The following is a 16,600-nucleotide window of genomic DNA, read 5'->3' on the forward strand; positions in this document are numbered from 1 at the left end:
CAATTAAAAAAAACTGCAGTGAAAAAGCCTACATGGGGAATTGGAAGGAATAAAAACAGAGTGTCAACATGACGACGGCGAGGAAAATGGTGAAACGGTAAGTACACGATAACGCCATGGTGACTAAATAATGACAGCGGCAAAAAAATAAAAAAAATGATAAAATGCACGTGTTGAAAATTCCAATTTTAGTGTCATATTTGTCACATTTCAACTTGTTAAATATCACGGGTTGAATTGAAAGCTCGATTCAGTTCACATTTTAACATTTCAAGACTTTCCTAGAGGAGCTTTTTGAATTTTGTGGTTGAAAAAGCCCATTTTTGCTACGACTTCAGAATTTCCAACATTCCGTGGTTGATGTTAGCATGAAATATTTAATGCTAAAACATAAAGATGACCTCGATGCATTATGGATCAGTCCAAAAGTAACTTTACACATATGATAAAGTCATCCAAAAGTATTTTTGGTAGTGGCATATACAGTGGTACCTCGTCATACGACCGCTCGTCATACAAAATTCTCGTCTTACGGCGGAAATTTGGATCGAATAATTCGCCCGTCATGCGATCAAAATTTCGTGATGCGACCAAGCCAGGTCTTTTTTGCATATCTTTCGTGTATAACAATATTTACGAGCACGGAACGATTAATTCAGACGAGTTTCTCCTAAGACCAGGAAACGCGCAACGCGCATGCAAAAAGAGGGCTTTCTGGGTAATGAAGTACACTCGTGCACACAACACCCATAGGCAATGGCAACCTTTCTCAGAATAAAACTTCATTACCCACAATCAATACGTGCGTAAGCTCAACTATTGTATTTCCTGTTATTCTTTCTAAGGAAAGAAGCTCCCGCGATCGTTCTTTAAAGACTATTTCTCGTTGGCAAGTGGTCGTGCGTTATCCTATTGTGAGGACATTTGTGTGCATCATTTTGGGAATATTTTGAAGGCAATACAACAGCCAACAGTCCATCGATAGCGAACGTGAGGGTGGAGGCGTGGCAAACCGCCAACCTGGAAAACGAAGGTAACAAAAGATTACAACAAAATTAGAAGTCAGTTTTGTGTAAAGTTACATTAAACGTATGTTTGAGTGTCCGTGTATATTAATCCAAGTTAATTTAAATTTGTTTGTTCCACTTACGAGTGCGTTGTCATGACCCCCCCACGAGCCCAAACGTCTCTGTCTCCCGTCGGCGAAATCTGCCCAATTTTAGTTAGATTAAACACATTTTATTACTATTAAACCACTAGTTATGTGTTACTTTGTTAATAGATGGCAAATTAGAAGAAATAAAACATTTTTTCCAATCCAATATCCTGTTTTTGGTGTTTTTTCAGAGGGCTGGAACGAATTAATTTGTTTTCCATTCATTTCAATGGAAAACGTCCGCTCGAGTTACAAGAATCTCGTCATACGAGCTCAGTTCCGGAACGGATTAAGCTCGTATCTCGAGGTACCACTGTATACGCTTAAATAGCAAAAAATCAATAACAGAAAAAGTATTGCGACACAGATCATAAACTGGAAATTCATAGCGATATTCAAATGTTTGTGCGTGCGTCGATTAGAGAGGGCTGTCATACTGAAATCTCTATTTGTCAACCCATCTGGCTTCGCAAACAAACGACACACGCACGTTTCCAAACGGAGGATTGGCGTTGATGTGTGTGACAGCTGTCAATCATTGATGACTTGAGTTGTATGATTTCATTCATTGATATACGGATTCATCAAAGAGGTATAGTCGTGACGTTCACGTAAGACAATGTGAATTCAATGAACCAGATTGTGCAGACGCACGCAGTCCACTCGGGACGCTGATGCAATATTCATGTCAATATGGCCTTGTCGCTTCATCTTTTTTTCAGCGCTGCTTCTCATTAAAAGGGCCCTTCAAATGTTGATCAAATAAAAAAACGCAATAAACAAAATAAATAATGAAAAAGATTGGGGGGGAGGTAAGCTCTTTAAATGTTTGACATACTTCATCGTGGTGAAAAACATCTTTCAAAAGAAATATATCAGACAGAACATTAACTGAATAATCCCTTAAATGGGGTTTAAAGGGGAACTAATGACTTTTTATGGTCATTTAAAGTGATTGAAATTGTGTAAAGGCTTAAAAGTGGAGTGAAAAGTGTTACTAGATTGTGACTTTAAAAGGTTTTTATGGGATATTAGCTGGATCACAGGTGTCAAAGTGGTGGCCCGGGGGAACAATCTGGCCCACCGCATCATTTTGTGTGGCCCGGGAAAGTAAATCATGAGTGCCGACTTTGAGTTTTAGGATCAAATTAAAATGAAGAGTATAGATGTATATTAAATTTCCTGATTTTTCCCCTTTTAAATCGATAATTGCTATTTTTTTAATCATTTTTTCTGTTTTTAGTTCAAAAATCAATTTGTAAAATCTAAAAATATATTTAAAAAAAGCTAAAATAAACATTGTTTTAGATCTATAAAAACTGAATATTCAGGGCATTTAATCCAGTTCTTTTAATCAATTTATTAAAAAAATGATATCTGAAATGGTTTGGCCCACGTGAAATCAAGTTGGCATTAAAGCGGCCCGCGAACCAACCAGAGTCTGACACCCTTGCTTTAGAGCAGGGGTAGGGAACCTATGGCTCGGGAGCCACATGTGGCTCTTTTGATGGGTGCATATGGCTCTGAGCTAAAATATGGAAACCGGTGGTGAGAGAAAAGAGTCCCGAACGCACCAATAGGAACGTCACGTCGGCACTGTGGCATTGATTTTTAGTCTTCTGCATTCATTCTCTCATTGATACTCATTGAACTCATTGACATTCATTGATTAGCAACAGCTTAACAATGTTGTCAAAAGAATGAAGAGACTTTTTCTACTCTAAAAGTTGTAAAATGACAAAAAAAATTGCACATTTTCATGTGTTTTGACTTTTAAATTGTGATTATGGCTCTCAAAGAATAATATTTGAAAATAGGAATTGTTTATGGCTCTCTCTTTCAAAAAGGTTCCCGACAACCTGCTTTAGAGGTTGAAACCAAAGCACCCCGCACTCAGGGCCATCCAGCACAGACAGAAATGACAAAGTTGAATCAACGGGGGTTGGGTCACTGTGCTTTGGGAGGGAGCAGCTTTTCGTTCAAGCCGTCAAGCACCGACCGAGCTGACTGACATCGTTGAAGCAGCGGGGGTTGGGCAAGAGAAGCACCTGACGGCAATGCACTGATTGCACTTGCAGGACACTACTATTGTGGAAAGCTTTGCTCTGTCCAGGTTGAAACCAAAGCACTCACTTTGGCCCTTATTTTAGTCTACCCAGCCCTGTTAAATAAATGCCTAGTCTTATGGGATGTTATGTCTTCCTTCATATGTCCAATGCTTCAATTTCTTCCAGGCACTCGCTCGCTCATCAATGGTCAAAAGTTTACGCTTTGATGGCCCGTGTTTGAAATAGGTCAACAACAAAAAAAAAGTATTGAACTGGCTGCCTTGTGTTTTCCGAGCCATTCAAAAAAGACATAGCTGACAAAGTTGAACCAACGGGGGTTGGGTCGCTGTGGGTGGAGGGTGGGGGCAGCTTTTGGCTAAAGTAATCCAGCACTGGCAAACTTGAACCAGCGGGGGTTGTGCTGTGAGAAGCACTTGACTTCACTAATTGCACTTGTAACATACAGGAGTTGCAGAAAGTTTTCTTTTTACAGCACAGGTGTCAAAGTGGCGGCCCGGGGGCCAAATCTGGCCCGCTGCATCATTTTGTGCGGCCCGAGAAAGTAAATCATGAGTGCTGATTTTCTGTTTTAAGATCAAATTCAAATGATTATAGATGTACATTACATTTCCTGATTTTTTTTTAAAATTAATCACTGCAATTTTTGCATCCATTTTTTTCTAAGTTCAAAAAGCATATGGTAAAATCTAAAAATAAATATACAAATATTTTCCGTTTTCCACTTATAAAAAACATGATTAAAAGACATTTCCATTACTAAGAAAAAAAAGCTCAAATAAACATTGTTTTAGATCTATAAAAAAAACGGACTATTTAGGGCTTTTGATCCAGTTCTTTTAATCCAATTTAGAAAAATTAAAAAAAAATCTAGATATCCGGCCCACATGAAATGCGAACCAACCCGAGTTTGACACCCTTGAGCTGGATGCTTCTATGAGAAATTATTTAAAAGGGACAGTGTGCTTTGTTTTGGCTGCAACATTTTATATAAAGGGACATTATTTGTGCAAATTAGAATAGATTTTTTAAAGAGACAGTATTTGTATGTTGCCTTCAAAAGTCATTTCAAAGAACTGCATATGTGCACCATTAGTTTTAATGTCAGTTTAAAGAAGCAGTAGCTGAATTATTTCCTAAAAGTTCATCTGTAGGGCCTACATTGTAGGCCAAGGGTGTCAGACTCGGCTTGGTTCGCGGGCCGCTTTAATGTCAACTTTAATGGCAACTTCACGTAGGCCGGACCATTTTAGACATATTTAGATATATTTTTTAATAAATTGATTAAAAGAACTGGATTAAAAGCCCAGAATATTCAGTTTTTTATCGATAAAAGTCTCTCCAAACAGACATTGCCACCTTAAAAGTAGATTTCAAAGTACCGGTCACCTTAAATATTGATTTAGAGGGACGATATAGTATGTTGAATTAAAAGGGTACCTGGAAGCACTTTCTGTTGCTTTGGGACTTATTTTAACTACTAGATGGCGCTGTGGAGGATTTCCAGCTGCTTGGCTTGCATTAAAATGACTAACGACGTGAGACGCGGTGGGTCAGGGGTGTGAGACAATGGCAAGGATGCTTTTCGCGCAACATTACTCGCTCTTCTATTCTCTTCTCGTCTTTTTTTTTAACTTCCACTTCCTCTCCTCTCGTCTCGTCTCGTCTCCATCATTAGTTTTTTATCTCTTTGTCGCCTCCGTGTTCCTCCCATTCGTACGCGCTCGCACACAAATGAGCCGTGAAATGCTTGCCGTTAAGCCACTTCTCGCAAACGTCGGCCCGTGTGAATTTATGAGGGTGTGCGACTTTTTTCACAAGGGCGCTTCAGGTTTCCATCGGGTGTGCACACGCCACACTGAAACGCAGCGAAACTGGTTTAAACGCATTGAAACTGGTTTAAACGCATTGAAACTGGATTAAAGGCATTGAAGCTGGTCTAAACGCATTGAAGCTGGTCTAAACGCATTGAAGCTGGTCTAAACGCATTGAAGCTGGTCTAAACGCATTGAAACTGGTCTAAACGCATTGAAGCTGGTTTAAATGCATTGCAATGTGTTCACTTCCCGGCTGCCGTGGACGGCGATGGACGTCCAATCCAACCGAACCGGGCGCCTAATAATGGAATTGCGAACTCTAAATTAACATGAACGAATATTCTCTTTTTTTGCCGCATTAGCGTCTTGCGCGGCGGCTCGTTTTTGGCTGGCGTGTTTGCCGAGGGGTGCGCAGTCGGCGTTTTCCGTGACCGGGCGGATGGCGGGAACGAGAACAGCTTTGCTGGCCATATGCTCGCTCGCCAAGGTTGACTCATTCTTGCTACTGGACGCCCGTGTGACGTTTAGAGTTTGTTTTTGTTTTTTCCTTTTACGTCACAAGGCAAAACTGATGCTTTTCCGTCAACATACAGCTCCACGTTTGCAATACGCCATTGCGATAGCCAATCAAAGTGTGGTGAAATGGTAGCTGGACGAATGAATTTTCCAGGGATGCTGGGTTTTGTTGTCATTGAAGAAATTTTACAGCTGAACTTGAAGTAAATTTGCCTAAATTGCATCATGTCCAACAAATATGTTCCTAAAACTGCAACTTTGCATGGACTATTTATGTCATCGTCGGTGTGAATAGTTAAGTTTGCATCCACCGTCAATACGCAATTAAACGCTTGGTCAATATATTATTTTATATTTACTTCATTTCTGAGATCATTTTTGCATATGAAATTGAGCTTGGAAGGCACCAAAAGGGTGAAATAGTGATTTGAACAAAAGTAAATGTCGATTTCATGTGGACCTGACCATTTTAGATATAATATTTAGATTTTTTTTAATAAATGGATTAAAAGCCCTGAATACAGTTTTTTATAGACCTAAAACAATGTTTATTTTAGCTTTTTTTTTAAATATATTTTTAGATTTTACAAAATGATTTTTGAACTAAAAAGACAGAAAAAAATGATTAAAAAATGACAATTATTGATTTAAAAGGGGGAAAATCAGTAAATTGAATATACATCTATACTCTTCATTTTAATTTGATCCTAATGAGAAAGTCGGCACTCATCATTTACTTTCCCGGGCCACACAAAATGATGCGGCGGGCCAGATTTGGCCCCCAGGCCGCCACTTTGACACCTGTGTTGTAGATAGTCAGCGATTGCGGTTGAGTTTGAAAATCATGAAACGGCGGATCGCTGTGTAGAGGTTTCTCTAATAACGTCATTTTGGAGCTAACAAAGTTGTCAGGAACTTTGGTCGTCAGCCGCCTTTCGCTCCAAAAGCGGCTAATTGGCTAAAAAACATGTGTACTCATTCATCCTCTTCCCCGTTTTTTTTATTTTCTGGCACGAACAGGAGAGCCGAGAGAGAGCTAATCCCTAACACGGGCATCAAAGTCCAAAACAAAACACCAGCGAGTTATTAGATGAGGTTGAGGCATCACACGTTGAGGGGAATGTTGTGAGGAGTCAGATTTCAGCTCACTTTGGATCGAGATTGTTCCAGAAAAAAACTCCAAATGAATTATTAAATACACTTTTTCTCCCATGACACAGCCAAGCATACTCATTAAATCACAAGAATGATAAAGTTTGACTTACATTAAAGTTCCCCGTGAGACGTTCGTCAACTTAAATCCACGCTGAAGCTCTCGTTTGGTTGCCGTGGTGACAACTGGACACAAAACAAAAGTCAAGAGCACTGATTAGAAACGTTAAAAAAAAAAACCTCACTTTAAACCAGTGGTGTCAAACATAGCTCCTTCATAATGTACATACAGAATGAAATTAAATCTCATTATGCCTGTATAATGACAATAAAAGCATTCAATTCAATTCAATAAATGCTTTTATTTTGTAAAAATCTTGTAAAAGAAGTATTTAGTCCGAATTCCAGTCCAAGTGATGCAAAAAATAAGAAAAAAAATATTTTTAATCGTATAATTTTATGACTTTTCTCCAAATATGACATAAATCTCCTAATATTACGCAAAAAAAAGTCCTCACACAGACTTTACGTCACCAAAAGTTGATGCCCAATGAAACCAAACAACTTTTGGTCCATGTTAGAGGAAAAAAAGCAACAAAATGACTTTCACAATAGTATAATCTATAATTTCATATTTTGATTTTAACCTTGCAATAGTCCAATTTTAATCTTCTTATATTCATATTCATTTTTCACTCTGGCAAACACTGCTTTAGTGACACTTTGACTTACCAGAGCTGGAAAACACCACAGTGTAGTTTGCTTATCTTATCCTGGGCGTGGATTGAAAAAAATAGCGTGGGAATTCCAGTGATTGGCCGTGATATACGAAACCCTCCAATCTTGATGTTTTTCATGCTGTATATTGCAGTCCGCGTGAGCCAAACTGTAAAAAAAAAAATGAAAACACAAAAACAGAATGACACACGCTGTTGTCACATTCTGCCACTGGTGTGGTTGTGTTTTGCATTAGAGAAGCCAGGTATGCGGGGGTGCGTGGTGAGTTTAATTCCCCACCCCCCTCACACCTGCATCCAATCTCGTCAGCACGGTGTTTAACACTGGAGATCCAAAAGAAGATTTCTAGGATAATGCCTTGCCAAGTTCAAATGTCGTGCCCATTTCTGCATGTTATTGCTTGCTAGAAGTCTTTTTGGCTTGTTTTTGAATGCACTTGTTGCTATTTGTATTAAGCGGCTTGTTTTGTTTTGGACCCCGTCAACTTTTTTTTCTTTTTCTTTACTTGTCATAAATATTGTAAGATTCCTCCAAAGTTAATTTTGCAATTTGAGGTCAGTTACAGTTTGGCATTAAATTAAAAGAGGTTTTCTTTTGTTCCAGAAAGTCTGTTGTCACAGTGATTAAATACCATTCTGACACTCACTGAAATTGGTGTCACGTCACAATGAATATTCACACACCCAATTACCTCGTTAACATTCCACAAAAAAAAAATCTAACACAGACATTTGCTCTTTGCATGCTGGTAGAAAACAAGTTATATCAAGTAAACGTTATGGCGACCTCTTCTACATATTCTACATATACGTACTTTTTCTATGACGTGACCAGGGTAAAAAAAATGCAAAAACGAGGAATATGAAACATTTCTAAAATCTAGGATATCTTTACTAATTTGCTTATCTTGCATTCCACCCCCCAAAACTCATTAATAACATACCTGTCAACCTCTGCCGATAACTGCCCTTATAAATGATTATGATTCCCCTTACAAACCCCCCCAAAACCTTACAAACACCGTCGTACGGTGTTTGTAAGGTTTTGGGGGGGTTTGTAAGGGGAATCATAATCATTTATAAGGGCAGTTATCGGCAGAGGTTGACAGGTATGTTATTAATGAGTTTTTGCGCCATCATTTGAGGCAAATTATATGTAAAAATTAACTTAATGCTCTCATGGCAGATTATTGCAAACTACCAGCTATTTTAAAAATATTTTAAAAAATCATCTTAGTAACAAAAAAAACCTTGTGGGCAAAACCCTGTTAAATATTATACTAAAAAAAATCTGTGTTCCAATGGATTATAAAAACGTTTTTGAAAAAAAAAATGTTTTTATTTAATGTCCATCCATTCTTTAATCCAATCTACTTGTGGGCAAACAAAACAAATCCATACAGTGGATGCCCAAGTGCGTTGTAATTGAAAACGAGGACTTTAACGGACGCCGAAAAGTCCTGGCGAGCGGCTAATGCGGCCGAAATGAGCGGCCATTTGAACGACATAATGCTCGGAGCTGCTGCCTGTGACGGAATCATGCAAATGGGCCGCTTTTCCTTCTAATAGAATAAGGCCACATAAGTCCTGACTTAATGTTGCTTTATCTAATGGAATAATGCCACATAAGTCGGAAGTTAATGGAATTACCACGCCGGCTCGCCTAATGATACGTGGGCTACTTTGGACTTTATCTCGAAGGGACTTTGGACTTTTTTTTTTGGTTGCCGGTGACGACCATCCGCGTCCAATCCATTTTGGGCCGACGGCGAAGGTTTCCTCCCCCCGTCAATGGGATTGAAATATAATCGGTCGCCGCGCCTGTCTGCTTTTACTCTGAAACTCCGATGGTGGATCAATAATTGCGATTAAAGGGTCCATTAACAAGAGGAAGCCATCGAGACGCCATCGCTCAAACTCGCACAAATGAAAAGCTCAAGTGTGATAATATTGATTTGGTGTTAGCATATTTTAAAGGGTGGAGGGGTGGGTGGTGTATGTTTACCAGGCGTATACTATCAATCTGAGGGCGTATTCACAGCAGGAACGCCTTTTTAAATATAACGTATGTTTATTTTTATTTTGGTTTGACATTGCATTTCTCGCAAGAGTCACAGAATTTGTCAAGAAATGCAAATATCATGCAATCATTGGACAAAACAGGGCGATGAGACAGAAAAGTACAAAAATCATGCACACATTCTACTTCATCCAAGCACTAAACATCATAAATGAAATGGCATTTTCATGTACAGTACAAAATTAATTTGTTTTCAATTCATTTCAATGGGAAACGTTCGCTCGAGTTACAAAAAGCTCGACATACGATCTCAGTCTCGGAACGGATTACGATCGTATGTTGAGGTACCACTGTATATGTTTTTTTTTATGTCGGTGCCTGCACAAATAGGTAATAGCTAGTTATGATTATTCACCCCCACATGACAAAAACAATGGGCAGATGGAGCAAATGGTCACACAACAGGACATTTTGGCGACTTCGGAAGCCTGACGGCGATATTTTTCGTCATCATAACTAAAATGTTCCATTCATTTCATTTCCATTCATTTCCAGATTGAAGTTGAAGTCAAAATGGATGAATATTAATAAAGCAATCCTTTATGGAAAGGTATGCAAAATGCTTTGAGGTCGATTTCTCCCACTGGTAATAAATGCATCTTTTTAAAGGTAAAAATGAACACAAGTCGCTGCTGTGTGGGTTTGAACTTTTTTTTCTTGCAACTCAGCTGCCGCTGCAAGAAGACAAAAGACAAACTGTCTATTTTTTTTTCATCCATCACGTAGCTGACAACATCAAGACAAAATTTGACTGTCAAATAAACATTGAATTAGAGCCATTTTCCCACCTTTATCAAGTATTTCTTTCATTCCGCATTCATTGTCGTCTGCCTCTCAGCCTCGTGCTATTTTGATTTTTCCGTCCAAATTCGACAATGTGAGTCACAGTCATTGCAACGTGACTTTTTCACGCCGGCAAAAAATGAGTGACTTTCCATGTGTGTTTGTGTGTGTGTGTGAACCCCGTGTGCAGGACGAGGGCGCCTCCGGTCTGTATTGCGAGCTGTGCGACAAACAATACGTGCGGCACCAGCAGTTTGACAACCACATCAACTCCTACGACCACCACCACAAGCAGGTGAGTGGGTGGGTGGGTTTTTTGCCTTTCCACCTCCGCGTACACGCGTCTTTCCTTCCCAGCGCGCTCAATCTTTTGTCTACCGCGCAACAGGTGCGCATAGAAGGCTCAACTTGACACTTGCGCACCGCGTGATGGATTTTGTCGACTTATGGAAGCTTTTGTGATGGGCCGCGGGGGTCCGGACATTTTTCTATAAGGCCTATTTTTAGAATAAATAAAAAAATGCAGCTTCCACATGTATTTTTTTTTGCAAGTTGGATAGACGAGCGGAATCCGCTATAAAAAATGATCGTGTTTTAAAATGTATTTTAAGTATTAGTTAGTCGGCAATACACGTTTTAATTTAGAGAGGTCAATCATCTTAGGGTGGTAGTTTTTAGGAAAGCGGAGTACCCGGAGAAAACCCACGCAGGCGTGTAGGGAACATACAAACTCCCACAGGAAGGTCAAAACCCACCCGGCATTGAACCCTCGATCTCAAAACTGTGAGGCAGCTGTGCTACCCACTACTCCACCGCGCCGCCTTCTTCCATCATTATTATAAAATATGATATTTGTACAGTGTGTTATCAGGCTCTGCTGTGTAACACACATATACACACAAAAGACACACACTTTGGAAAAGTAAAGTATTTAAAAGTTTGTTCTTGTTTGTCACGTCTGCCTGTTTGGGCTTGGCTTTTGTAAGCGATATGAAGCCCTGCCTGCCACTTTTCTATTTTTATGATTATTATTAGTGGATATAGTGTACTTTATTGTTGTTCTGATGATTATTTGCGAGTGTGTGTCACTATCTCGGCGGTGCAGACTGCTCGGCGCTGGAATTAAGCTGGACGCCGCTAAAGCTGACACTTGAGCGCGTCCACACACTCATACGCATTTAGAAGGTTGATAAAGCTTCACTGCTAATAATCTAGCACACTCACACACGTACACTCTTACACCATATATATATATATATATAAAATATATGTATGTGAGTTCTAGTAGCAGTTTATGTAAAAAATATACATATATATATATATATATATATATATATATATATATATATATATATATATATATATATATATATATATATATATATATATATATATATATATATATATATATATATACAGTGGTACCTCGTCATACGACCGCTCGTCATACAAAATGCTCGTCTTACGGGGGAAATTTCGATCGAATAATTCGCCCGTTATGCGGTCAAAATTTCGTGCTGCGACCAAGCCGGGTCTTTTTTGCATATCTTTCGTGTATAACAATATTTACGAGCACGGAACTAATTAATTCAGACGAGTTTCTCATACGACCAGGAAACGCACAACGCGCATGCAAAAAGAGGGCTTTCTGGGTAATGAAGTATACTCCTGCACACAAAACCATAGGCAATGGCAACCTTTCTCAGATTAAAACTTCATTACCCACAATCACTACGTGGGAAGCTCAGCAATGTCATTTCCTGTTATTCTTTCTTAGGAAAGCTCCTGCGATCGTTTTTTAAAGACTATTTCTCGTTGGCAAGTGGTCGTGCGTTATCCTATTGTGAGGACATTTGTGTGCATCATTTTGGGAATATTTTGAAGGCAATGCAACAGCAAACAGTCCATCGATAGCGAACGTGAGGGTGGATGCGTGGCAAACCGCTAACCCGGCCAGAACGAAGGTAAAAAAAGATTACAACAAAATTAGAATTCAGTTTTGTGTAAAGTTACATTAAACGTATGTTTGAGTGTCTGTATATATTAATCCAAGTTAATTTAAATTTGTTTGTTCCGTTTACGAGTGCGTTGTCGTGGAAAAAAAAAGGAACCCCCCGCCCACGCCCCCAAACGTCTCTGTCTCCCGTCGGCGAAATCTGCCCAATTTTAGTTAGATTAAACACATTTTATTACTATTAAACCACTAGTTATGTGTTACTTTGTTAATAGATGGCGAATTAGAAGAAATAAAACATTTTTTCCAATCCAATATCCTGTTTTTGGTGTTTTTTCAGAGGGCTGGAACGAATTAATTTGTTTTCCATTCATTTCAATGGAAAACGTCCGCTCGAGTTACGAGAATCTCGTCATACGAGCTCAGTTCCGGAACGGATTAAGCTCGTATCTCGAGGTACCACTGTATATATATATATATATATATATATATTTTTTTTTTAATTTATTTATTTTTTACATAAACTGCTACTAGAACTCACACACAAACCTACGCATACAGACAGACACAATTTTACAGGTTTCGTACGGTCATAAAAATCTGGAAGAGTGAGAGAAGATACATAAATCCTGTCATTTGATGAGTTTATCATTTTTGCCTGCTGTTCATTTTTTACCCAATCAGTGCCTGGTTCAGCAGATGTTTTTGGGATTATTCTTAAGTGACGATTTTTGGCATTATTAAAAAACAACAACATAACACATACATGTGTCAAAGTGGCGGCCCGCGGGCCAAATCTGCCCCGCCGCATCATTTTGTGTGGCCCGGGAAAGTCAATCATGAGTGCCGACTCTCTGTTTTAGGATCAAATTAAAATGAACAGTATAGATGTATATTAAATTTCCTGATTTGCCCCCTTTTAAATCAATAATTGTAATTTTTTAATCCATTTTTTTAGTGTTTTTAGTTCAGAAATCATTTTGTAAAATCTAAAAATATATTTAAAAAAAGCTAAAATAAACATCGTTTTAGATTTGTAAAAAAACTAAATATTCAGGGATTTTAATCCAGTTCTTTTAATCCATTTGAAATCAAGTTGACGTTAAAGCGGCCCGCGAACCAACCCGAGTCTGACACCCCTGGTCTATGGTATGACATGTGGCCAAAACATATATGAAAAATTATATTTAAATAAAACAAAGATACATTTATAAATCAACAGTGTCTTAATAATAACTAAGCTAACTGACTTAAAATGGAAAACACAGCCGTTAGCCTGTTGTGTGCTGCATCACAGTCGTGCATGTTTTTCTCAAATCTGTTGGAAATTGAAGTCATTTCCAACGATAGACGTCCAATTCATTTAAACTGTGGACATTCATGTCCGTTTAACTTAAATGGTGCCCATTGACTTGAATTGAATGGCCTGTTAAGGGTTAAAGCCATGTTTTTGTGTTTATGATGAACATTGTGCTGCTAATGATTACGGCGACGGGGCGCTAAAAAAAGGACGGCAATGTGATTTCAGCGCCTGAAAGAGCTGAAGCATCGTGAGTTCTACCGGGCTTTGGCCTGCAGACGGCAAAGGGAAGCGCGCAGGGAGGAGCGGTCGCTAAGAAAGAGACTCCAGCAGGAGCACCATCATCATGAAGACAAAACAGAAGAACACTGGTGAGGACAGCCACATTACGTTAAAATGTCTTAAAGTGCCACTATTTGTTTTTTACATGATTTTTTTTACCTTAGATGCAATTTTTACCTGGTTTGCACCACAATTTGAGCTTCAACTAAGAATGAAAATCCTTGCAAATGAGAGCACGGTGTAAAATCACGCCATGGCCAATTTCCAAAACAACCGTTTTGCGGGAGAATTTCACTTGCAAACGTGATTGCAAACCCCTCCAAAAACGCCACTTTGACTACTAGCGCCCCCTCCCAATTTTGGACCCAAATCATGCATGAAACAGTTGAAAATATTACAAAACGACTTTCCTCTTCACCATGAAATGAAACGTGTTACGACCAGTTGCCGCTGAACTTTTTCAGCTCCAAACTCACAGCGCCGCGCCGTAACGGCCCGGTTTGAGTTTTCCGAGCGCACGCAAAAGCATCCACGCCGCCCGCCACCCTCCTGCTTTTTTGAGCCGCGAGTCACAACCGGAGCGCGCCCACGCAACAAGAACTCCAGCCTCTGCCAGGAAGTCGTCCCTGGGGACCACATCAAACTCTTGAAATCCATGCATGAAGGCGAGGATTTCAAAGCAGCTTTGCGAAATACGCCATCGACACTGAAGAAGATGTTTAATGGGGGCGCCGGCTACGATTGCGCGGCACGTATAGACCATCATTTATCCCCACGTGGCGCTCGACTGAGGGCAGTTCAAAGTCTTGACGGTGGAAACCCTAACAAAGCCGATGGACATCATTTTTGGAATGCGGAAGGACAACCCCAAAACGTCACGTCTCGTTGAGAGAAAAAGCGAATCGTGTTTCGGCACGGCTCCGTGTGACCAAATTGATTTCCGGCCTTCACTCTCTTCCTCATCCTCCCTCCCAAAACCCCTCCCCCTCCTACAGCGCTCCGGGTTCCGGCCCCATGTTCCGCTCCACCACAGTGGCCGTGGAGCCGGAGAGCACGGTGGAGAAGTGGAGCGATGCACCGGCCGGCGACAACGGCGGCGAAGGCGTCCGAGCGCTGGCAAGTGGTAAGAATGACTGAAATTTACGAAGATGATGAGCGGCTTGGTGGCCATCGAAAGCGTAACGTCTGTTCAAATGTCAGTCCTTCAAAGTAAAAGTACGGCAGTAAAATAATACAAAATAGTTTTAGCACAGAGTCTGTTTACTTATTCGCTGCCATTGACCGCATTGAATTCATTAAAAGTCTCCTACATTGATTTCAACATGTCGTGACCTTTTCTATCCTATCTAAGATATTGCAATCATATTTATACTTTGCAGAACAAAGACAAAAGGTCACCAAAAGTTAAGAAAATCATAACCACAAAAGCTGAGTTGACCATGTTCTATTATTTTTCTTTTAAAACTAATAACGTAAAACCAAATACTGAAATTGGACAGTCTCCTCCATTGATTTCAACATGCCGTGACCTTTTGACCCTAAGCGATTAAGTGACTTCTTTGAGTTATGGCTGAGAATTGCAACAGAATTTGACTCATTTAAGCTTCTTGTGCGGGCCATGTTCAATGATATTTTCATCCTTTGCTGCGGGCCAATACAAGTAAAGTAAAATAATACAAATTAGCTTTAGTAAAGTGTCTGTTAACTTATTCGCTGCCATTGACCGCATTGAATTGGAAGGGCTGACATTGAATGGTCATATTTGAGTGGCGCGTATCAAGATTTGATGGAAAAACTACAAAAAAGTCAAAAGAATTTGTATTTTTTAACTATTTTTTAAACAATTTGATGTCCTCAGTATTCTTGTAATGCTTTGTGAATGAATGTGGGAGGAATGCAGAGTGCAGGCAAGTGCATTTTGGGTAAATTTGAGGTCTCCTATATTGACAAACTCCCACCAGGGAATTTGCCTAAATTAGCAAGAAGTCACAGACAGGCATCCTACGCAGATGTAGTGCCAAAATAAATGTACCTACGCCATCTCATGTGGAACACGGTGTTAAAGTTTCCTATCAAAGAAGTCCAAAAACCAAAAAAAAAAGAAGGTGCGGGGGCCTTTGGTTTGCTCGCTGCTGCTGGCATGGGGGATTAAACGGAAAGAAATCAATTGAGGAAACTTCCCGTCACACTCTTGACTTAAGTTTGCCGTTTCACTGACAACTAGCAAACACTAACACTTCAATTTGTTTGATATCAAGAAATAGCGAACAGAATTGGAAATATTATATACCGTTAAATGAAGCGTTCTGTAAGTTCGGATGCAATTCTTTGCGTCGTGATGTGTGTGTTTATATCATCAGTGGGTGTTCCAAAGTAAAGGCCAAATGTTTTATCACATGTCAGCGGCGCATGAATATTCAGTGATGTTCACCTGGGTTGTTTGTGTTTTCTTAAGGGATGGAAAATAGAGTTAGGGCGTAGAACACCTGTGTCAAAGTGGCGGCCCAGGGGCCAAATCTGGCCCGCCGCATCATTTTGTGTGGCCCGGGAAAGTAAATCATGAGTGCCGACTTTCTGTTTTAGGATCAAATTCAAATGAAGAGTATAGATGTATATTAAATTTCTTGATTTTCCCCCTTTTAAATTAATAATTGTCATTTTTTAATCCGTTTTTTTCTGTGTTTTGAGTTCAAAAATCATTTTCTAAAATCTAAAAAATATATAAAAAAGCTAAAATAAACATTGCTTTCGATCTAT

At 39.5% G+C, this 16,600-nt stretch overlaps 1 protein-coding gene across 1 annotated transcript in view; it reads right to left on the reverse strand.

Moving 5' to 3' along the window:
- Nucleotides 1–6,820: 6,820 nt before the first annotated feature.
- LOC144084982 (RNA-binding protein 45-like) overlaps nt 6,821–16,600 on the reverse strand; it is a 47,054-nt gene continuing 37,274 nt past the window's right edge. The window contains exons 10-11 of the transcript XR_013303969.1: nt 7,440–7,593; nt 6,821–6,893 (exon numbers count right to left, since the gene is read on the reverse strand). The gene's annotated coding sequence lies outside the window, so the exon portion shown is untranslated. The remainder of the gene's footprint in view (nt 6,894–7,439; nt 7,594–16,600) is intronic.

The sequence above is a fragment of the Stigmatopora argus genome, chromosome 11, assembly GCF_051989625.1.
Source record: "Stigmatopora argus isolate UIUO_Sarg chromosome 11, RoL_Sarg_1.0, whole genome shotgun sequence".
NCBI classification, from domain to species: Eukaryota; Metazoa; Chordata; class Actinopteri; order Syngnathiformes; family Syngnathidae; genus Stigmatopora; species Stigmatopora argus.